Source organism: Prionailurus bengalensis, chromosome C2, assembly GCF_016509475.1.
Source record: "Prionailurus bengalensis isolate Pbe53 chromosome C2, Fcat_Pben_1.1_paternal_pri, whole genome shotgun sequence".
In the NCBI taxonomy this organism is placed as follows: Eukaryota; Metazoa; Chordata; class Mammalia; order Carnivora; family Felidae; genus Prionailurus; species Prionailurus bengalensis.
The window spans coordinates 123500329-123524253 of NC_057350.1; positions in this window are offsets into that span (position 1 = coordinate 123500329).

The following is a 23925-nucleotide window of genomic DNA, read 5'->3' on the forward strand; positions in this document are numbered from 1 at the left end:
TATTTCCACGGTGTAATAAAATGCAGATCCTGGTTCAGCAGGTCTGGGGCATGGCCTGAGATTCTGCACATTGATCATGCCTGCTCATGCTGCTCCTGGTTGCATACTGAGTAGCACGACACAGATAATAGAGCTGAGGCTCAGAGGAAGGAACTAACGTGCAAAGACTCCCAGTTGTCCAAAGGTCAGCTGTTTTCTCTCACCTTCTCCTGCCTCTTAGTCCGAGTCAGGTCCGCCAGCCCTGATGGCAGACCTTGGGGCTGTACTCTCCACGGTGGTCAGGGTACTCTGTAGGTGGACCATGTGGGGCCAGCTAATAGTGTGGGCCAGGCCCACTGGAGTGGACTCCTGGGCACTCTCAGTGTGAGAACCACTGCTCAAGGCAGATCCCTCCATCCACCCAACCCACTTCTCTTTTTTGTCCAGTTGTTGTCTTCCATTAAGCCACCTTTGTTTTCAATAACAGCTTTATTGAGATACAATTCACATACCACACAATTCACTTTAAATACAAAGTGTGCTAGTTAGTGGCTTGGCTTTTAATATATTCACAGAATTGTTCAATCATCACCACAGTTAATTTCGAACATTGTCCTCACCCCCCATAAGAACCCCTGTACCCTGCAGCTGGTATCCTCCAGCCCTTCTAGCCCCAGGGACCACTATTCTAGCTGTACAGATTTACCTATTCCCACGTCTCATATACAGCAGACTCCTTTATCTGTGGTTTCATTTTCCGCAGTTTCAGTTACCCGCAGTCCTGGAGCAGAGAATTCTCCTTCTGACGAATCTGCAGAAGGTCAATAGTAGCCTAACTCTACGTCACAGTGCCCGCGCCGTTCTCCTCACGTCATCCCCTCACGTAGGCTTTTTATCGCACAGCGTGGCAAGAGTGAGTACTGTGTAACGCGATACTTTGAGAGATTACATTCACGTAACTTTTATTGCAGTATTCTGTCATAATTGTTCTTCGATTTTATTTTTAGTGATTGTTGTTAGTTTCTTACTGTGGCTGATTTGCAAATTAAACTTCATAAGAGGTATGTGTGTAAAGGAAAAAACAGCGTGGTTTGGTACTGTCTGCGGTTTCAGGTGTCCGCTGTGGAACCCGGAACGTAACCCTCGGATCATAGGGGGACTCGTGTAAATGGGATTGTCCGTGGGCTTTTTTTTTTTTTAATATGAAATTTATTGTCAAATTGGTTTCCCTACAACACCCAGTGCTCATCCCAACAGGTGCCCTCCTCGATACCCATCACCCACCCCCCATCAACCCTCAGTTTGTTCTCAGTTTTTAAGAGTCACTTATCTGTGGTCTTTTGTGATTGGCATCTTTCCCGTAGCATAATGTTGTCAACGTTCACCCATGTTGTAGCATCAGTGTCATCCCTTTTTATGGCTGGGTGTTATCCCAGCGTTTGGGTATATCACAGTTACCGGTTAATGGACATTTCGGTTGTTTCGACTTTTTATTTGTTATGAATAGTGCTGCTGTGAACATTTACATTCAAGTTTTTGTATGGACGTGTCTTCGTTGTCTTGGATATGATGTACCTAGGAGTGGAATTTCTGGTCAAACGGTGACTCTCTGTTTAACTTTTTGACAAATGGTTGCACTGTTTTCCAAAGTAGCTATACCATTTTACATTCCCACCGGCAACAAATGACAGTTCTGATTTCTCTGCATCCTTGCTAATCCTTGTTATTATTTGAAGTTTTTATTCTAGGGTCACCTGGGTGGCTCATTGGGTTAAGCGTCTGACTTCAGCTCAGGTCTTGATCTCACAGTTGGTGAGTTCAAGCCCCGCATCCCCGTCAGGCTCTGTGCTGACAGCTTAGAGCCTGAAGCCTGCCTCAGATTCTGTGTCTCCCTCTCTCTCTCTCTCTCTCTCTCTGTCTCTGCCCCTCCCCCACTCACACCGTGTCTCTCTCTCTCAAAAATAAAAATAAACATTAAAAAAATTTAAAATTGAAGTTTTTATTTTAATGAGTGTGAGGTGGACATCTCCAGTTTTTGAGGCATCTCAACTACTGGAGTGCAAAGAAACTTCTTTAAAAAAGTTTATTTACTTATTTATTTAGAGAGATAGTGGGGGAGGGTCAGAGAGAGAGAGAAAGAGAATCCCAAGTAGGCCCCACAGTGTCAGCACAGAGCCCGATGTGGGGTTCGAACCCATGAACTGTAAGATCATGACCTGAACCAAAGTCAGACACTCAATCGACTGAGCCATCCAGGTGCCCCAAGATAACTTTTTCTTATTAAAAAAATTTTTTAAAAATATGTACTTATTTTTGAGAGAGAGAGAGCAGGGTAGGGTCAGAGCAAGAGGGAGACAGAGAATCCAAAGCAGGCTCAGTGCTGTCAGCACAAAGCCCAACATGGGGCTTGAACTCACAAACCATGAGATCATGACCTGAGCTGAAGTCAGATGCTTAGCCAACTGAGCCACCCAGGCCCCCCAAGATAACTTTTTCTAATAACTGCTCTCCAGCTGTGCTATGTTGACCTCCCCTTTCTTCCAGATGGCAATGGCTGTCCCTTTATCAACATCTGAACTAGATTATAAATGTTTTCAACTACTTCCAGTTATTAGAAGTGTTTTGTGCCAGTATTAAAGACTGAATCCTATTCACTTAAAAAATGCAATCTCATTTTGATTCAAGACTCTTCTCCCAGAGCTGTGTCTCTAAATGTGTGTGTGTGTGTTTTTTTTTTTTTTTTTTTTGCGGGCCATATAAGGGGAGAGGCTGTGTCATCAGTGACCACCCCATTTTCTGTTCTACGTTCTGGCTTCTCTGGTGGGGAGGGGAATGAGAGGGCACCTGTCTCCTTATTTGGTGAGGAGACTGCGGACCCCTCTGTTGGTCAGTGCTGCTTTTCCAGTCAACGCAGCTGGCTGTTTAGTGCCCTCTGTGTGGAGAACACCCAAACACAGGCTGTCTTTGGGGATACTTTACTGAATTCTTTGGGAGGCCCTGTGGGATCTTCTCACACCACAACTCTCTCTGATATTGGAGACCTGGCTCCACCTGACATCTCCCACTAACCCTGAGACCCAGCCAGGGCAGCCCCCTTCTCAGACCATTCCCAGTAGAGGCCTGCAGCGTCGATCTCCACTCCTACCGGGGTTTCAGTGGGGGAGAAGGCCTCAAGGGCTGGGCCGGAAATAGCTTCGCTCTGTGGTCACTGTGTGTCTCCAAAATCTGAGGAACCCACACCTGTCATTCATTTCTCTTCTTCCACTGACTGCAGTTGTGGGAGTGGCAGGGGGAGGTGAGTATTGGGACAGAAACCTCAGAAGGCTCTGTGAAGAGTGCTGTCCCTGTCCCCCCCCGCCCCCCCCCCCCCCCCCCCCCCCCCCCCCCCCCCCCCCCCCCCCCCCCCCGGCCGGCCGCTGGGGACTTTCTGAACTGGGAATGTTGGAGAATTTATTGCCTTTCCCCTGGGCTTTGGACTTAAACAGTGATACCAAGAAAAAGGAAAGAATCTTACCTTCTCTCATTACTTTTGGTTCTGTGGGGCAGGGAGGAGGCCCTCCTTTGGTTCTGTGGGGCAGGGAGGAGGCCCTCCAGTGCCCCAAGGTGGGCCAAGGAGCAGCCCCTTCTCAGGAAATTCAAGCTAGGCAAACAATCGGTGACTTCCGCAGTTGTGAATTCGAATGACATTCGAGTAAAAAATGTATGAAAAGCATTTCCAGTATGCAGAAGCAGACACAGAGCATAGGCACAGGCAACTGAGAAAGCCTTCCTGACCAGCCCAACATGCTCATCTTGCACCTTCTCAACTGCACACCTAGCCTGGACGGGATGAGTTTGCATATGCTGTTTCCTAGGCCATTTCTCAAGGTCCAACATGCCAGCTAAGAGCCTGCAACTGGCTTCAAGTCCCTATTCTATCTTCACCGGCTGTGGGACCTACAGAGGGTCACTGATCATTTCTAGGCTTTGGAGTTCTGATCTGTATAATGGGAATATTAATATTGTCTACCTCGCAGGCTTGTGGGTACTGGAGAAAGGCAATGCATGTGTGTCTTAGTCCGTCAGACTGCTATAACAAACTACCATAGACTGAGTGGTTTATAAACAACCGAAATATATTTCTCATAGTTCTGGCTGGAGGTTTAAGATCCAGGTGTCAATAGATTCATTGTTTGGTGAGGGCTCTCCAGCTGGTTTGTAGGTGGCCATTTCTTGTGTCCTCACATGGGAGAAGAGGCAAGAGAGATCTCTGAGGTCTCTTTTAAAAGCGTACTAATCCCATTCATGAGTGCTCCACCCTCATAACCTAGTCACCTCCCAAAGGCTGATACTGTCACATAGGGGGTTAGGATTTAACATTTGAATTTGGGGGACACCTGGGTGGCTCAGTTGGTTGAGCATCTTGATTTTGGCTTAGGTCATGATCCCAGGATCATGGGATAGAGCCCTGCTGAGTGTGCAGCCTGCTTCTCTCTCTCTGCCCCTCTCTCTTGCTTGTGCTCTCTCTCCCTCTCTCTTTAAAATAAACAACAACAGGGGCGCCTGGGTGGCTCAGTCAGTTAAGCGTCTGACTTTGGCTCAGGTCATGATCTTGCAGTTCGTGGGTTTGAGCCCTGTGTTGGATTCTGTGCTGATAGCTCATAGCCTGAAGCCTGCTTTGGATTCTGTGTCTCCCTTTCTCTCTGCCTACCCTACCCCCCCCCCCCATCAAAAATAAATAAACATTAAAAAAAATTAAAACAACAACAACAAATTTGAATTTTGGAAGGATGGAGACATTTAGCAGCAATGTGCCTTATTTGGAGTCTGTATAAATTAAGCACTCAATTCTTCCTTCCCTGATTCCATCACAATTTGCTCTTAATGAATAATTTAATATATGAATTTGAATCACTACCTTCACTAATTGCAGAATGAAAAACTATTTCCTGGTATAGAGGAAGCCAGTCAGTAATGGGGCAGATAGGCTGTGTGGAGAGGTGTGGGTGGTGACCCGTCTACCTTTCCCACCGTCTCATGAGGACAGCTCTCTACCCATGACCTCCACCTAATCACAAGGACACAAGATGCAGTAGAGATGTAAGAACAGGTCTCATGCCTGAAGATGCCTGGTCCAGAGCTATATTACAAAATTCAAATCCCACCTGATTCAGGTGCTATCATGGTAACAAGAGGGAAATGTTTGAAAAAGCTCTGCATTGTATTTATATCTAGAAAATAGTGGAAACACTTTTAATTTTGTTTAAATTTATCATAAACTTCTTCAGAAGGGAAATCAAATTATAATTGCCTATTACAAAAATGAAGATGGCTGGGATTGTATGAGGCAGGAAAATAATTTTAAAATGTTCATTTTGAGTTAACATCTCAATTTATGAGAAGTCATAAATACCATTAATGAACTATGAGTATCTCCTACTCTTATCAAGTTTTACGGCTTTCCACAATTTTCTTAAACAACTTTCACACTTAGACATCTTCCTTTTTATTTATTTTTGAGAGAGAGAGAGCAAGCAGGGGAGGGACAGAGAGAGTGAGAGAGAAAAAGAATCTCAAGCAGGCTCTGCACTGTGAGAGCAGAGCCTGATGTGGAACTTGAACTCATGAACTGAACTGTGAGATCATGACCTGAGCCAAAATCAAGAGTCAGATGCTTAACCGATTGAGCCACCCAGGCACCCCCATGCTCAGACATCTATACAAATAATGGGATATCGTTTAGATGAGTAAAGATGAGCTCTGTAACACAAGAAGATAACATATGAAAGGGGACTCGGCACCTAAATACAGAGGTGAGTGAGGTTATGTCTCATCTTAGGGCCTTCACCTCTGTTAATCATCCAGCTAACTAAAACCTCTTTGCTTAGTTCAGAAACGTATATTCAGTTTTCTTATCATTTTACATCTTAATTTTAAAAGTGCTTCTGGGTCCAAAGACATGGTTCCATAGTTTCCTCTCAGTTAGATATGATTTTTGCATCAGTGGGAGAGATAAGTTCTCATTTATTGGATCTGCCTTGTTCTGTTTCATCCCAGCAGGCCACAGGGAACTCTCAACCACTGGCATGTGGCTTTACCTGTCTAGAATCGAGGAGAGGGCATCAGGTCAGGCTATCAAAAATTCTGGATGCTTTTTATGTGAGGCCTGGAGTCAGTCTCTGATCCGACAGTGATAACACCAATAGTTTCTCCTGCATCCATATCCCTTTGTGGTATATCCAGATGCCCACCTGCCTGTATTGCTTGGTAGAACAGACTTCTTTGTCATCTTTGTTCTATGAGGTGGGGCAGAGTTATGAATTCTGTTGCTGTTGCCTCAGGCTGGCCTTTCCCCCATATTGCATCCTATCAGCTTCTTAGCAATGCCTGGCTCTGTCCTTATGTTTACTCGCTTTTGTGTCTCTGCACCATGAAATGATTTGACTTTTCCCCTACTCCACTCATGTGTCTGCTTATAGTCTCTAAAGCCACACCACTTTACCATGATGTGCTGTTTTTTCATTTTTTTAAGTTTATTTATTTATTTTGAGGATGGGAGGGGCAGAGAGAGAGGGAGAGAGAATCCTAAGCAGGCTCTGTGCTCAGCACATGGCCCAACATGATACTCATGAACCATGAGATCATGACCTGAGCTGAAGTCAAGTTTCTTCAGCTTAACTGACTGAGCCACTCGGGCACCCCTACCATGATATGTGTAATTATAAGTGTCTGGCCTGGAAGGGGACAGTTTCCCCAAATAGACAATATTAATAATCATTATATATGTCATGTAGAGAGCACTCTTAGGCTCTGTCTCTCTTTCTTAACACACACACACACACACACACACACACACACACACACACTCTTAATCATAAATATAAAACGTTATAGGGGCACCAGGGTGGTTCAGTTGGTTAAGCTTCTGACTCTTGAATTTGGCTCAGGTCATGATCTCATGGTTTGTGAGTGTGAGCCCTGCATCTGGCTCCGGGCTGACAGTGCAGAACCTGCTTGGGATTCTCTGTCTCTTTCTCTCTTTGTTTCTCCCCTACTCATGCACGTGTGCTCTCCCTGTCTCTCAAAAATAAATTAACAAACATTAAAAAAAATTATAAATCCATGGGAAAATATAATAAGCATAATTATTTATTGTAGCTTCTTTCTGTGTTTAATTTCCTTTGTCTTTAGTATATTTTTCATTTTTTTTTCCCAAGTTGAATCTCAAGTGGTGAACTCAGTCCTTATTTGTTTGAAATAATCTCACTGTGAAATACTAGTTTAGCTGAGCACAGTGTCATAGGTTGACAATAGTACTGTCTCAGCATTTTGAAGCTGTTTTCCCATAATCTTCTGACATTTGTTGATGGTATTGTTGATGATGTACTGCTTAATTATTACTATTTTGCAGGAAATCTGTTATTTTGAAGTCTATAGCAGTGTAATTGGTATTATTTTGCTGGAAATTTGTTTTCTTATCTCTAGGTCTTATAAGATTTTCTCTACATCTTGGGAATTCTGTAGTTTCACTCTGTGTATAGGTTTAGATTTGTTTAGATTTTATTTTCTTCATACTCATTACGGTTCTTAAATCTGGGAATCCGTGTCTTCATCAAGTCTCGAAAATTCTCAGCTATTATTTCTTATCATTTCTTCAAATATTACCTCCCTCATTCATATCTTTTCCTTCTGGAAATCCTATTAGATGTAAGTGGACATTGTCATTCTATCCTTAGCTCTCTTAAGTGCTCTTTCATATTTTTACATCTCTCTGTTTCTTTGTGCTGAATCTGTAGAATTTCCTGAGGGTCATATTTCAGTTCACTGCTTCTCCATTCAGCTTTGTCTAGTACTGTTTTGCTAAATCTGTCTCAAGTTTTTTAAACATTATTTTGATGGTTGATATTTTTTAAAAAAGCTGTATTGAGATGTACTTCATATACCACATAATATACCCAATATTGGTGAAGTGTACAATTCAATGGTTCTTAATATAAATGGCTGAATTTTTAATGTCCAAGAATTCCATTTGTTTATTTTAAAAACTTGCCTGCTTTAAAAAAAAAAGCCTTGTTCTCCTTTTATTTAACCCAATGTATTTATTTTGGGTTATTAATTTAAACACATTTATAATCCTTATTATGTTATTATCTGAAGCTCTTGTGAGTTTAAGCATTATTTTTTTTTCCTTTAAATTGTATTTGTTTGCTGACTCTCACCCAAGGTGGGTTGGTTCCTCATTTGCCTTTTAATTTTGAGCTTATCTTCAGTGGACATTTACCTATTAGGATCACTCACAGTGTGGGAAGAAATTATGTCCGTCTGCAATAGTTTTTTAGTTACTTCTATCAGGGGCCCCAGGGATATTGCCAGCTTGTAACAAATTTCCATGCTAATTTATTAGCTTGTGTTTTTCTGGATTTTAATGATAGTGTACATTTTAACTATAAAGCTATGTGAAGTATGGGGCTGTGCTTATAAATTCCCAGGGAGGATTTTTTTTTTCCCATGCAGATCTCAGAGGCAGATAGGTATCCTCTTTTCTCCCTGTAATTAAGGATAGATTTTTTTCCTAGTCTACATAATCACCAAGAGTATAGCCCTTTGACGGTCCTAGCTTCATGTGGGCTTTTAAATTTCATCTCTTTGCTTAGGCTGATGGTCTCATATCACAGTGTCCTCAGATGGCAGTGAAACCCAAACCCTGCATATGTCCACCAGAAGACATATACAAGTGTTTATAGCAACTTTATTCATAATAGTTCTGAATTGGAAACAACCCAAATGCCCATTAACTATGGAATTGATAAGTAAATACCAGATTATTTTTATAGTGGAATATTACACAGCAATGAACAAGAACAAACTGCCGATACATGCAATAAGATGGATGTATGTCATAGACATACTATATAATAAAAGAAGCCAGATAAAAAAGAATAGTCAATGTATGGTCCCATTCCTATAGAATTATAGAACAGGCAAAACACTACTCTTTGGTGATGAATCATAGTAGTGGTTATACCTGAGTGGAGATATTGACTCAAGGGGGGTTTGAGGAAGACTTCTGTGGATATATTCTATATTCTGATCTGGGTGAAGTTTAGTTACATGGTTGTACACATATGTAAAAATTCATTAATCTCTATGCTTAAGAATTGCCCAATTGCTGTATGCTAATTTTGCCTCGATAAAAAAGTAAACAAAACTAAGACACCCCATATCCAGCCTCCCTGAGCAGCTATAAGGTAACTAACATGTTTGCCTCTCTGGTTTTGAGTTCCTTTCTGTTTTTAGGGCTTGGAGGTTTTCTTTTCTTTCTTTCTTTCTTTCTTTCTTTCTTTCTTTCTTTCTTTCTTTCTTTCTTTTTCTCTTTCTTCTTCTTCTTCCTCCTCCTCCTCCTCCTCCTTCTTCTTCTTCTTTTGATAATTCAGCTGAGAAGGTAAAAGAATATTTGTGATGTATTCTCTAGAATTCCTGCTGTTTCTTTGAGGATGGCTCACAAGAGTCCACCATATTGCAGACCTAGAAGTCTTGGGCCTCCTTCTGTCTTAAATCACTTTTGCATGCATGTAGCAGATGCATCCAGTAGAATACAAACTTTTTAGCATAGGTGTTTCTCTGTCTAGGTGTTTATGACAAGTCACTGTGGGGTAGATTTGTGTTCAGGGAGAGCCCTGGTGTGGGCTATTTTAGTTATAGAAGCATGAGTCTCCCAGTGACCTGGTAAAAGGATGGAATAGGGCCTGATGTGGCTGATGGAGACAAACCCTATCAATGATTCTCACATGCAAAGCTGATTTGGGGAGAAAAGCTGTGCAAATTTGCAGAAGGGTAAAGGAGTCTCCTGTAGGGGAAAGCATGCAGATTCTGATTGTCTGCATTGAGAGGTTCAGCTGTACTAAACCTTCTCTGAGGGATTAGGATGATGTAGTCTGAGGTCTGCCAGTAAAAAAGCAGCCATCATCTAGAGAGTCTGGAATGGTGACCCAGGTGCAACACTGAGGAGGTCACAAAAGGGCCATTTCTTTTTTTTTTTAAATAAAGGATGATTTTTTAAAGTTTATTTATTTTGAGAGAGAGAGAGAGAGAGAGGGAACGTGAGTTGGGGAGGTGTGGAGAGACAGAGGGGAGAGGGAGACAGAGAATCCCAAGCAGGCTCCGAGCTGTTAGTACAGAGCCCTATGTGGGACTTGAACTCACAAACTGTGAGATCATGACATGAGCTGAAATCAAGAATGGAAGCTTACCTGACTGAGCTACCCAGGTGCCCCTGGAGGGGCCATTTCTGACACAGCATATGGCTGAGATGAGAAGCCCTTTGTGACCCAGCCCCCCTTTCACTAGAGTTAAAGTTGAGAAATACTGGCTGTGCCTGAGGTGTAACCTGAGGGACCACAGCATGGGAAACCAAGCATAAGAGCCTACATGGCCTGTACAGGGAACTGGAACAATAACAGCACCACCTCCATATGGACAGAGGATCCACCGACTGTGTGGGGCCAGTTGTTTACAGCAGCCCTGTGAGGCACAAACACACTCAGTGACAGATGAAAACTGGGGCCTCCTTGTGGACAGGTGAGACTTTCCAGCCCTCACTGCACCTTGCCTTCAGAAGTAGAACTGGACCCCTCAGGCTGAATATACTCCAGTGGTATGGTAGACTCAGGGGCTTGGTTAACCAAAAAATATTTACAGCTTCCTCTTCCCTTGTTGTCTCTACAAAGAGGGTGATGAACTTTCTCAACTTCCCAGCTTCCCTTGCAGCTATGGTCATATGATCTACTTCTAGCCAATAGGATGTAGGCAGAGTTCCCATTTCACGTGAAAAGGCAAAACCTCTTTGCCCTTTGCTCTTCCCCCTTCTTCCCACAAGGAGGCACAGCAGCCTTCCTGTGACCATAAGAATGAATGACAAACTTAAGGATGCTGAACCAGAAGCCTGGATCCTTGAGGATATTTTCAAGCAGTGGTTCAGCCCTGGGCTGCCTAACTCTGGATTTGTTGTAATGGGAGAGAAATACATCTCTTTTGTGTTATTAACCCACTGTTAATTGGGTTTCCTGATGCTTACAGTAGAACCCATTCTTTAAAAAAAAATGTTTTTTTAATGTTTATTTATTCTTGAGAGAGATATAGAGTGTGAGCATGGGGAGGGGTAGAGAGGGAGACACAGAATCCATAGCAGGCTTTAGGCTTTGAGCTGTCAGCACAGATCCCAACATGGGGCTCGAACTCACAAACTACGAGATCATGACCTGAGCTGAAGTGGGACGCTTCACCGACTGAGACACCCAGGTGCCCCTTCAGTAGAACCCATTCTAAGTGCCACAAGGGAGAGGCCTAAGAGGGTTTCCTAACAAGGGCTTGCAGCTGCTTGAATGATTAATTGGAAAAATGAAAGAAACGTGCTCATGTTTGTAGCCTCAGCTGGTTATGTGGATCATGTAGTTTGAGGCCTTATCTCATCATTCTCAAAATGGCACTATGACAGAAACAAAACAGGCCTGATCCACACTTGATACCTTTGGAGACTAAAGCCCAGAAATATTCAATGAGGAATTTCTAATTATAAAGTAATACAGGTTTATTGTACACTCTGGAAAATATAGAAAAGTATAAGAGGAAATTACTTGATATCCCCTCCCCACCACACAGCGTTTTCATACATTTTATTTTGGTCGTTTTCTTTTGTACAAGCACACATCAATACACACTGGATTTTTTGTTTTTTTCTTAAGTGGCTTTCCAAAGGCCCCCAGATTGCCACTGTGGAAACCAGGATGGAAGCTGGGATCATGGTATCAGGACTAAGCATAACCATTTTGCTTAATAGATAGTAGACTGTATAACTTACTAGTTTTTACCCTTCAAAGAATGAGAAGAGAGAGGATCCAGAGAAGGCCACGGAAGGTCATCCAAGGACTGTGGTAGGCAAAGTGCTGCCCTCTTTCCAGTCTTACTTAGAATTTTGTTTTCTTACTCAGAATTTTCTCTGTGGTGACCTGGCTTTAGTGGAGCACAGTGACCACTGCACTAAGGTTGTCTTGTTCTCTGGAATAAGCCAGTGGTCGGAGTCTCCTGACGGGCCCCGGGAGATGGTCAGCAGTCAGAGTGGGGGCACCTCTGTCCCTTCATGCTGGTTAGAGTCCTGGGGTCCTAGAAGGTTTGGAGAAGAAGGAAGGAGGAGGAAAAATGGGGGTGGTAGGAGGAGAGAAAAGAAGGAAGGAGAAAAAGGAAGAACAGACATAGAAAAAGCAAAGCTCTGTAGACACCTGATGGATGGGTTTCTTCCATCCCTATACCCTAGACATGCTCTCCTGGGCCTGCATTTCTGTCCCAACATGATGTTAGCAAAACACACACAGGCCTGGTTTCAACTTCCGCTTCTTACCCGATGTGACTTTGGCAGATTCTTTAAATTCCTGGAGATTCTGTTCCCTTTTGTGTGTCGTGGGATGACAGACAAGGCTACCACAGCAGTTACAGAGAACAGGGTGGTTTGGGTTGGTAAAAACCTAACACTTGACTCTCCCTGGTGCCAGGTGGGGATGCCTGGTGGGAAGCGTTAGTGTGCCCTAGCTTTCTTCAGAGTACACAGATTCTGTCTTCTAACCTGACTGGCACAGTTCATATGGGGGAAGGAGACAAATGTCTCTACTGCTCAAATTTACATGTGGTGGAGGCTGGTAGAGGAGAGAAGAAGGTCAGCATTTCAGACCCTCCCACAGTTCTTGCTGCTAGAAGACAAGAGCTGGAGAGATGGACTCGAAGAACAGGAGTGTGGCTGGGCTCCAGGAACTCTGAAGCCGGTGTCTCAGACATTTGCTATGAGTATATCTCTCTCTCCTCTTCTTCCTCCTCCTCCTCCTCCTCCTCCTCCTCCTCCTCCTCCTCTTCTTCTTCTTCTCTTATTAATTCACCTCGTGGCTCCTTTTGGCAAATATGCTTCATTTTCTTCCTGAAAATTGGCTTTCTTCATCTGCTGAAACATGGCACCTCCAGAGGGTTATGTGTTACAGCCTTAGTGACCACAGTGACATGTTACAGGCCTGAACTGATTCTCTCTCTGGTCTCGATTCTAAAAAACCCAGGAAAAGGTCTCACTGGCTGAACATGGAATAGATGCCCACACTTTGACCAATCACCTAGGGTCATGTAAAAACTCTGTAGCCCCCCAGGATCCATATGGAAGGATAAGGGGGTGGAGATTTAGAATAAGAGGTGCTAGGAGGCAATTCCATACGAGTTTACTATGGGAATTCACATGTAAGGAGTGTTTTGGGGGAAAGGCTGGAGTCCTCAGGGAAAGCTGGACAGTGAGAAACCCCAAGAGACACCAGAACAGGGTGTGATAAACAGGGAGGTCTGATAGTCAATCTTAAGCTGTTTTCTTTGCTGGGATGTAAAACTACTCTGTGTCTTCAAACACGCTGCAAAGCCTGTCCTATGCTTTTGAATGCCTGTGTGAGTGATTTGGGTGGAATGAAAGTTTCTATGTCTTACACCCTGATTGGTGCCTAGTAGAAGGGAGAGGTAGGTTGCAAAATGTGGATGTGGTGAGGTAAATGTGCTTAGAACTAGAATTTTCTTCAAGAATGTGAACTACCTGGGAATTTTCAAAAATCTGGAAAATAGCAAAGGGTTTTCTATGGAATGAGAGGAGCTGCTTGAGTCAACTTTAGTTAAATATCAGTGGATCGGGGCTTCAGCTGACATTTGTGTTAGTATGCAAAATAGGGGTAGACTCTATATAACGAATAAGAAATGATGTAACATATACAGAGTTTAGCGTTCAATAAATATGCAGTAAATAGTAGTTACTGCCTCCCTCACCCATCTTACTCCCAGTATTCAGGGACATGATTTTAAATACTTTCTTAGATTTACTTTTGGGTGAAAGAAAATATTTTTGAAAGGGTAAGGGTTTTGGAAGTAGACAGACCTAGATTTTCATCTATTTTTGTCTCTTATGGAATAGTTTCTCCAATTTATATAACCTCTCAGACATCTCTCTCTGCATCTACATCATGGGGGTAATGATGCCAACCCTGGGGTATGGGGTTAACAGGTGAGAGGAAGCACGTAAAGCACCCCAGTGCCTGACGCATACAATGGTGCCCACTAAAGAGTGATTCCATCCACTTCCCGTGTTTCTTTCTCATTTCTTCAATTTCACTATAGGCTCCTTGAGGGCAGAAATCGTGTTTAATAATAACATGGAGTTGTTTTATTTTTAAGCCCATATTTCTCATATGATTCTCCTAATGGTCTTGTGAGGAAGGCAGAACAGAGTCTTATTTCTTCCACTTTAAGGAGGAGTTAAGGTGTGCTTAGCATACAGCTTGCACATGTCTGATGCTTAATGTTTGTTGAGTGTATGTTGAATGAATTCCACATGTGGTGTAGTCACTCTGTGACTACTTATTGAACCCACCCACTTCTTTATTCATTCGTCAAATATTTATTGAGTGCTTGCTGTGTGCCTATCTGTGAACCACAGCAAAAGCCCTTGCCCTTGCGGTGCTCAGTTTGTAGGGAAATAAATTAATAAATTAATGACTAAATGAATTGAGAAGATAAGGAAGAGTTGCTGCTTGGATTCCAGTGGCTATAGAATGAATGTTTGTGCCCCTTCAGAATTTCTGTGTTGAAACCCGATCCCCAATGTGATGGTTTAGGAGGTGGAGCCTTTGGGAAGTGATTAGGTCATGACGTTGGAGCTCTCATGAATGGAAGTAGTACCCTTATGCAAGAGACCCCAGGGATCTCTCTTGCCCTTTAACCACTTGAGGAACTGTCTATGAACCAGGAAGACAGCCAGCATTCAATATCAAATCTGCTGGCACCTTGATCTTGGATTTCCAGGCTCCACAACTGTGAGAAATGAATGTTTGTCGTGTAAGTCACCCAGCACATGGTTGTATGTTATAGCAGTGTGAATGGACTAAGCAGCAGTCCTGGATATTTTCTTTCTGACCTTTGAAAAAGGAATACTTGCAGAATTTTAGAATGACAGATACGGAAGGAACTTTGGGGGAACATCTAGTCCTGTCAAATATACTTTTTAAAACCTGAGAACACTATGTTCCAATGAGAACTTGTGACCAGTAGCAGATTTCTAAAGCAGATGCAAAAAGTGCTTCTTTGTATCTATTTCCAATTCCTTAAAAATATTCTTTGGCTCCCAAACTCTTTCTAGCTACCATTCTGCTTCTCTACTTCTCTTACAAGACTTGAGATGGTAGATTATATACATAACCTGTCTCCGTTCTCTGTGCTCCTACTCCATCTCCAACCCCCTGTCTGGATGCACCCCATCTTCCATCAGAATGGGTCTGGGCACAGTTGTCCTTCTGTTTTCATTCTACCTGACCTCCTGCCAGCTGTGGCACAACTACTTCTTCCTAGAAACACACTCATCTTTGGTGTCTATGGAACACTTCTCTCCTGGTTTCCTGCTGATTTGTCTGATCCTCCATCTCCTCTATTGGCTCTCCTCTTCTATGTTTTGAGTTTCCTATGAGTCAGTCTTAGGTCTTCTCATTTACTTCCATAGACATTTCCTAGGTAATCTCATTGATTACTCATTGATTTTTTTTTTTTTTGAGAGCGAGAGAGGGTGCAAGTGAGCAAGGGGTGGGGAGTGGTGGGGGGGGGAAGAGTGAGAAAGAGAGAGAGAGAAGAGGGACTCACCTAAAGTGGGGCTCTTGTTTTTACCCAAAGCAGGGCTTGTGGTCACCTGAAGCGGGGCTCGAACTCACAAACCATGAGATCATGACCTGAACTGAAGTCAGATGCTTAACTGACTGACCCACCCAGGTGCCTGATGCCCTCAGTTTTAAATATCATCTATATTTTGAGATCGTCTAAATTTCTTTCACCAGCCAAAATTTCTCATGAACCCCAGACTTAAATATCCAAATGCCTGCTTACCACTTTGATATCTCACAGTAACTCAGAATTCTTACCCAAAATGAGAGCTCTCTGCCATATTCAAACTGTTTAACTCCAATTTGCCCTCTCAGTCCACCCGCCCCCACCCCTGCTCCCAAGAAGCCACTTGCTCAGTCCTGGGGATGTCCTGTGATTTTTTTCCTCTCCCTCAAACCAAGCACTCACTCCTATAAGCCTGTCTCTTTCCTCCCCCTAAATGTACTTTCCACTTGTCCAGTTTGTCCATTTCCACTGCCACTGCTTGTGGTTTCAGCCCCATCAACTTGCTGGGATCGCTATAATCTCAGCCCCTTACCCAGTCTCTCTGTTTCCACTCTATTAAAATACAAATAATTTCATAGTATGCTGAGGTGTAAAGATCCTTCAGTGCCCTTGCAGGACCTCACAGTAAAATCTGAGCTGCTTTCCAGTGTGTGGCAGACCCTCTCTCCAGGTGAGGATCTCTCACCGTGCCTACCATGCCCTAGTCACACCCACCTCTCTTGGTCTCCCACACGGGACAGAGTCTTCCTAGTTTCAGGGCTGCAGCACACATAGCTCCCTCCCTGAGCCTGGGACTGTCTCTCTCTTACTCCCCCTGGCTAGCCCCTTTTCAGTCTTGGTCACAGCTGAGTGGCTCCTCTGAGAACCTTTTCTAAACATCCTCTCTGAATAGCTGCCTAATTTTCTTTGTTACTTCACCCCGTTGGTTTCCCTCATGGCACTTGTCACAATTTGCAGTTATTTATCTGTTTACTGGCTTATTGTCTGCCTCTCTTACTAGATTGTGTGCCCACGAGGCCAGGGCCCACATCTGTTTTGGTTATTGCAAAGTACCTAATGCAATATGTACCTGTTGAATCAATACTAATGGATGATGTCTAAGCCAGAAGATTGGTCTTCTGGCCTCAGTTTGTTGTTGCCTTTCTCTCAGTGACTGTAGAGGCTACTGTTTTGGTTGCCCAGCACCTCTTCCTCTAATTTAGTCTGGAAACACACCTGGGGTGGGTGGGGGGAGTGGATGAAGTATGTGGACTTGGTTGGGCCAGCAGTGGTTCTCTATGGCCCAGGAATGGGCATGTGACCCAAGCCTGGTCAACCTGAATGTGCCGCTGAGGTTCTGCTAACTGAGGTTGGCAGGAAAAGACTTTCATTCCTAATTAGTTGTGAGGCGGTAAGGATGTTAGCTTGCAGCGCTGGGGCAGTTGGTCTGAGAGTACAAAGCCAGAGATGCAGAGACAAGAGGCAGAGAGTGAGGGAGTCCTGATGGTGTCCCTGTCATGGGCAGCTCCCTGAGCATGCTCAGATCCTGGAATGACCTGTACCGCTGGCTCATTGCCCCTGACATTTCCTGTCCTTGACACACACGCTCACAGAAATCGCGAATATCGAGGAGCAAGTTTTTTCTGGATAAGCGTCAAAGCCTTTTATTTTCAATATTCTTTTTTCTTTGAGCTGCTGGGGGAACTTTCTTCTTCATTACCAGTGTCACACGGAGAGCTTGTGTGCCACAGGCTTTGATCTAAAACTGTTGAAAGTGACAGCAGCTGCTTTTGCTGAGCAGTCTCACCCCAGGCACCCCCTTCCCCACAATGCGGCTGGATAATGAAATGCAAATGGTCTGGCCAGAGCTCTGCCGGTGAAGGATGCCCTGCCTGCCTCAGGAAATGCTGGCTGTGCAAGCCTGCCTCTTGCCACTTCTCCAAATGGTCTTTCCTACCTCCAGCCACCCCGTTCCCTGCAGGTCCAAGGATCTGAACCGTTGAATGTCTGCATGAACTTGGATTTTCCCCCTTGTTGTTACGTGTGTTTAAACCTCCACTGTCATTTCATTTCATTTTTTTAAATGTTTATTTATTTTGAGAGGGAGAGAGAGAGTGGGGGAGGCACAGAGAGAGAAAGAGAGAGAGAATCCCAAGTAGGCTCCACGCTTTCAGCCCAGAGCCCAACGTGGGGCTCAACCTCATGAACCATGAAATCATGACCTAAGCCAAAATCAAGAGTCAGATGCTTAACTGACTGAGCCACCCAGATGCCCCTTCCATCTCACTTCTTTACTATGTCCACTCCCCTCCTAGGGCTTAGGAGTACCTGGGGCCTCCCAGTCACCTAATGATTGCTGCCTGAGTAACTTATACCTTCTGAGCTCCAGCTCCTCATTCTCCCTATCTAGCCTCTTAGCCTCAGCAGCCTTCTGTCATGTTGACAACTATCAGGTATAAGGTGAAGGTCTTTCTGCCACCTCCTCAGTTCCTTTTCCAGACTGTTTATTTCCTGCAGAGACCCATCTTTCTGTCTTGACCCTAGGCTGTAACCTTCAGACTCATCTAGACTCTTCTCTTTAACTTGCTCTACAGATCCAGGCAGCAGCCCTGTCCTGGTGATTGTTGATTGATTGTTTCATTCAATCCAATTACCAAGGACTCTCTGTCAAGTCTTGTGTAGGCGCCAGGGAGACAGAAAATAGAGCTGCTGTCTCTCGGTCTATTGCTTGGACCATTGAGGCAGAACAGCTGTGCCCCTAGCCCAAGGCTATATTAAAGCTCTCTAAACTGATTTTTTTGGTGTATTTCACTTCTCTGGAAAAAAATCTATCATGGCTGTCTGTAGTCCATAGAATGAAGTCCAACTTTAGTCTAGAGGTGTGCTGTCCAATGTGGTACCCATTGCCACATATAGCTATTGAGCACCTGAAATGTGTGCGCTCTGAATTGAGATATGTGGTAAGTGTATAATATATACAGAATTTCAGATACCTAGTACAAAAGAAGAAAAAGGAGAATATGAAATGACTCATTAGGTTTTTAATTAATTACAGGTTGAAATAATATTTTGAATACATAGGATTAAAGTATTATTAAAATTAATAACTTAAAATATTTTTTAAATGTTTATTTATTTTTGAGAGAGAGAGGCAGAGCGTGAGTGGGGGAGGGGCAGAGAGAGAGGGAGACACAGAATCCGAAGCAGGCTCCAGGTTCTGAGCTCAGAGCTGTCAGCCCAGAGCCGGATGCAGGGGTCGAACTCAGGAATCATGGGATCATGGCCTGAGCCGAAGTTGGACGCTTAACTGATTGAGCCACCCAGGTGCCCCTAAAGCTAACAACTTTTACTTAAAATTTTTTATGAGAATATTACACAGTCTAAAGTTAACACGTGGCTTGATTTTTATATTTCTATTGTTAGCACAGGTTCAGCATATGAGGCTTCCCATAATCTGGCTCCTAATGACTTAATATTATCTTATGTTATCCTCACAATAAGCAGATGTGGTTTCTATATTTGCATTACTTTATTGATGAAGAAAGTGAGTTTAGAGAGTCATGAGTGACTAGATAAATGGATGTGAAAGTCAGCACCCGGAACACATGTCTGAAGTCCCACAAGCCTCAGGGGAGTACTGTGTATCATCACATGCATGATGCCTGCATGCCACTGTCCTGTTCCCTCCCTTCTGCCAGTGTGTAAGATATGGAAAAGGGGCAATAAAATCATAAACCCTGACTGGACAGACCTGATACTGGAGGAGGACTGATTGTGCATTATTTACATCGAATTATATGTTAAGTGTGCTCAAGAAGAGTATCTAGTATGTGGACACCACTTGGTTAGCCTCCCACCATGCGTGGCCACCATGATCAACAGTTAAAAGTGAGCCTTGGTCTCAACCCAAGTTGGAGGTCCCTGGTGGCAGATTTCTTGGGCTCCAGAGGTTGCTCCTTACTTCAGAAGCTGGTGGGTGAGTAATTGAGTTGGTCAAAGTGGCCCCAGGGCCTACAGGAGTCAATGGGAAGCAGGGCCTTGACGTTGAGAGGACATCCTAAAAAACAAAGGACTTGGGGCAGCCAACCAGTTGTTAGGAGGTGGAGCTGGATGCTAACCAGCATACCGCATTGCATCCCAGAGAGCACTTCTCACCTTCTGTGCACCTCTAGTACCAAACATATAGTGGGGCTCTGTGTGCCACCTCAGGGAGTTGAAATTCAATCTGAAGACATGGGAGCTGCTGGACAGTTCTGAGCAGGGGAGTCAGATGGGGAGTTTTAAAGCCAGAGTCTAAGTGAGAAATTAAGCATGCCTGGAGCATGAATTGAACAGGCCTGCCAAAAGTCCATTTGCATGATGCCTTTGGAGATTCTTGAACAAATTCATTTAAGGAAAAAAGGAGCCAGGAATGATGAGCTGGACCCTTGGTTTCTGGAACAATGGAGCGATTCTTGTGCATCATGGTCTCTTTCATTCATACCAAAGACTGTATGATGCCTGGCACTCCTGCTTGTGTTGAATTAGCTGGCAGATGCCCATCGATGATGGCTGGCAGGTAGGTGCCTGGTGGATATGGGTAGGGCAGGAGTGGGGTCTGCCAGTAGTTAACTGCCTCTGCTGTTGAGAAGCATGCACAATACAGCCCCTGGTAGAACCAGACATGAAGGGTAACTTGGCAGGGGGTTGGAATTCCTGACGAGAAGGCTGGGGAGGGGCTGTAGGCATTTTTGTTCATGTGGCTCCATCTGCCCCCATAGGCTCTGGGAATTTGAGAATGCTGAGTTTCTAGTGCTTGGAGCACCCCTAATTATTTATTGATATCTGAGGTGGGTGTGGGGACAAGAAGGGAGATGTGGCATTGCTCAGTATCTGGTGGCTGATTTTCTCAGAAACCCATGGAGGAATTCCTGATTCTGGGAGTCTTTCAGGGCCTTTTCCTCTTTTTCTGATCACAGGGCAGCTTCTCAGTTTTGACAGATAAGTGTATTCAAAGAACTGCCTATTCAGAATTAATCTTCCAGTTGGCCTGACCCTGCTCCCACAGCTGGTGTAAGCTCCTCTGTGGTGTACCTCCCAGGAATGGATAAATGGGCAGTCAGGGGCAAATAGCTTCATAGTCAACTGAGCGTAACTTAAAAAAAAAATTAGTTTTTGCATTTGAGACAAAAATGGAATGACACTGGCCAGTGCTAACTCAGTGACATTTACTTTTTTATTTTTATGTTTTGCATTTGAGGCAAAAATGGAGTGGCACTGGGTGGTGATAACTCAGTGACATTTCTCTGTTCTCTTTGTTCAGGAAGCTCCCTTTCAATTTCTCACCCAGGCAACCACTGAGTCCAGACACTTTGGCTTATCTATAGGGGTCAGGAAAAAGATAATTGTGTTGATTACTCTTTTCTAGTCAGTCTTTGAATTGGGAAAATTTAGAGTACATAGATCTCCTATACCCATGTTGTACAGATGGGGAAACTGAGGTTCAGGGAGAGATATGACTTATAAAATGAAGAGCTCCAAGCAAAGTGTACTCATTGGCTCCCTACATAGGCATTTGGCTCATGAAGGGATATCTTGGCTATTTTGGATATCATGGAGGGGTATCCTGTGACCAGCTGTAGTGAGTCCCATTCCTGCATTTCATTTGACCCTTGTCACCCAGGCAAGCAGCACAGTGACATGGGAAAGGCTCTTTGCAGGACATCAGAGAGCTGGGCTCCAGGCCTCTCTCCATCTTTTTGGGCCAGGTGGCCTGGGGCACGCTGTCTGAATACCAACGCTGTACTTTTCTTACCACTTTACTGGGTTTGGATAAGATGTCTCTTGAGTGTGAAGCACAAAAATTCCTAAATGATCCAAAACCTACATGCATTAACTAATACAGACTATCTGTACAGACTATCTGTACCATAGACTGGGTGGCATAAACAGCAGACACTTATGTCTCATAGTTCAGGAGTCTGGTAAATCCAAGATCAAGATGTCAAACAGATTTGGTTCCTGGTGAAAGCCCTCTTTCTGGCTTGCTGTGTCCCCACATTGTGGAGAGAGCAAGTTCCAGTCTCTCTTCTGCTTCTTACAAAGACATTAATCCCATTGTGGGGACTCTACCTTCATGATCTCCTTTAAACCTAATGACCTTCCAAAGGCCCCAGCTCTGAGTACCATCACATGGGAGACTAGGTTTCAACATATGAATTTTGGAAGGACATGAACATTCAGTCCATAACACATGCCTTTATATGGTGATTGTTAAGATTCAGAGTGTGTTCAGCACCGGGAATATAGAGATGAAAGATGTGCTTCCTGTCCTCAGGGAGTTTCCAGGTGAACAGATGACAGCCACGGAAACAGCATCATCTAACTTGGCCAAACAATGGGTGAGTTTCCTGAGCTTAGCCAGGGGATGAGGAAGAAGGCAGTAATAGCTGAGAAGCAAGAGACATAGGCTCACAAATCCTCTCCTCCTACCTGCTGGCCAAGAGGTCTGAAGCACAGGCTGGGAATTCATTTCTCTGGCTCACAAAGACACCTGGGGACATGCAAATGTGGGGAGGAGGCATTTTAGTTATTTCCAGCCATCAATATTATGGCCAGTAGGTGAGCATCCAGAAGCAGCAGAGGGCAGGTAGAAGGGCATGTTGAAGAGGGGCTGGGGTTAGGGTGGGCCTCAGAGGGGAGGTCAGGGATAGGAAGATCGCTACTATGCTGCTACCTTGCTAAGAGAGATAGTGGTCTTCATCCATGTCTTTGGGTCAGATGGTTTTCTCCACACTTCCTTCTCTCTCTTTCCTCTTTCTCCCCTCTTTCATTTAGAGAACTTTTCCACAGAAGGAAGTTGAAAAGAATCTATGGTATGGGGCTCACCCAGTCCTCCTGACTGGGCAATAAACTCTGCCATTTTTACCCTCATAGGATTTTAACTTTGTTGTTCAGTGAAAATTATAGAGAATTTGAGAATTATCAAAGAATTATGATAAAGAATTATCATAATAAAGAATGATAATTATCATAATAAAGAATTATGATAAAGAATTATCAAACTTGCTTTTGAGAATTATCTCCGGCCACTGTTAAATCTAAGCTCATGTGCTGGGCCACCTGCTGTGACAGAGTACCAAAATTATTTTAGTATTAGTATGAGTCGTGTAATTGAGAATGTAAGTGTTTAAAAACATCACATATTCAGCATTAGGCTAAAAGTAGGTTGTTCCTTCCCACCCCTTACCATATTCTTTTGCCAAACCTCTATCTTGCTTATCTGCAAGCTAATGTTAGTGATTTCACTATTTTCATAACATTCTAATGACTTGAAACAATTGAGAAAACATCTGGAATGGTCACATTTAGCTGAATAATACTTTTACTGTATTCCCACTTTGAAGCTCCATATTATTGTTACTTTTAGTGACAGCTTTTTTGAGATATAACTCACATCCCCTATAATTCACTCAAAGTGCCTAATTCAATGTTTTTCAGTATATTCACAGATTCAAGCAATCATTACCACCCTCAATTTTAGAACATCTTCCTCACCACAGAAAGAAACCCCATAACCATCAGCAGTAACTTCCCATTTTCCCCCAACCTCCTCATCCCCAGAAACCACTAATCTACTTTCTGTCTCTGTGGATTTGCCTATTTTGGGCATTTCATATAAATGGAGAGCCATACAATATGTGGTCTTTTGTGACTGGCTTTTTTCCACTTGGCATCATGTTTTCAAGGTTAATCCATATTTCAGTATGTATCGGTATTTAATTTCTTTGTATTGCCTAATACTCTTCTATTGCATGGATACAGCACATTTTATTTATTTGTTCATCACTTGATAGACATTTGTTATTTCTACTTTTTGGCTATTATGTGTAAAGCTGTTGTAAACATTTGTGTACAAGTTTTTGTATGAACATGTGTTTTCAACATATGTTTACCTAGAAGTAGATTTGCTGGGTCATATGGTAACTCTATGTTTAACCTTTTGAGGAAGAGCCAGACTGTTTTCCAAAGTGAGTGCACCATTTCACTTTCCCTCAGTGTGAGGGTTCTGATTTCTCCACATCCTTATCAACACTTACTATCATTTATCTTTTGGATTTTAGCTATTTTAGAGAGGTATCTCGTGGTTTTGATTTGAATGTCCCTCGTGACTAATGATGTTAAGCATATTTGCTTGTGCTTGTTGGCTGCTAGTGCTTGTTGGTGCTAGTGGCTGCTAGGAGAAATATCTATTGAGGTTCTTTGCCTATTTTTAAATTGGTTTTATTT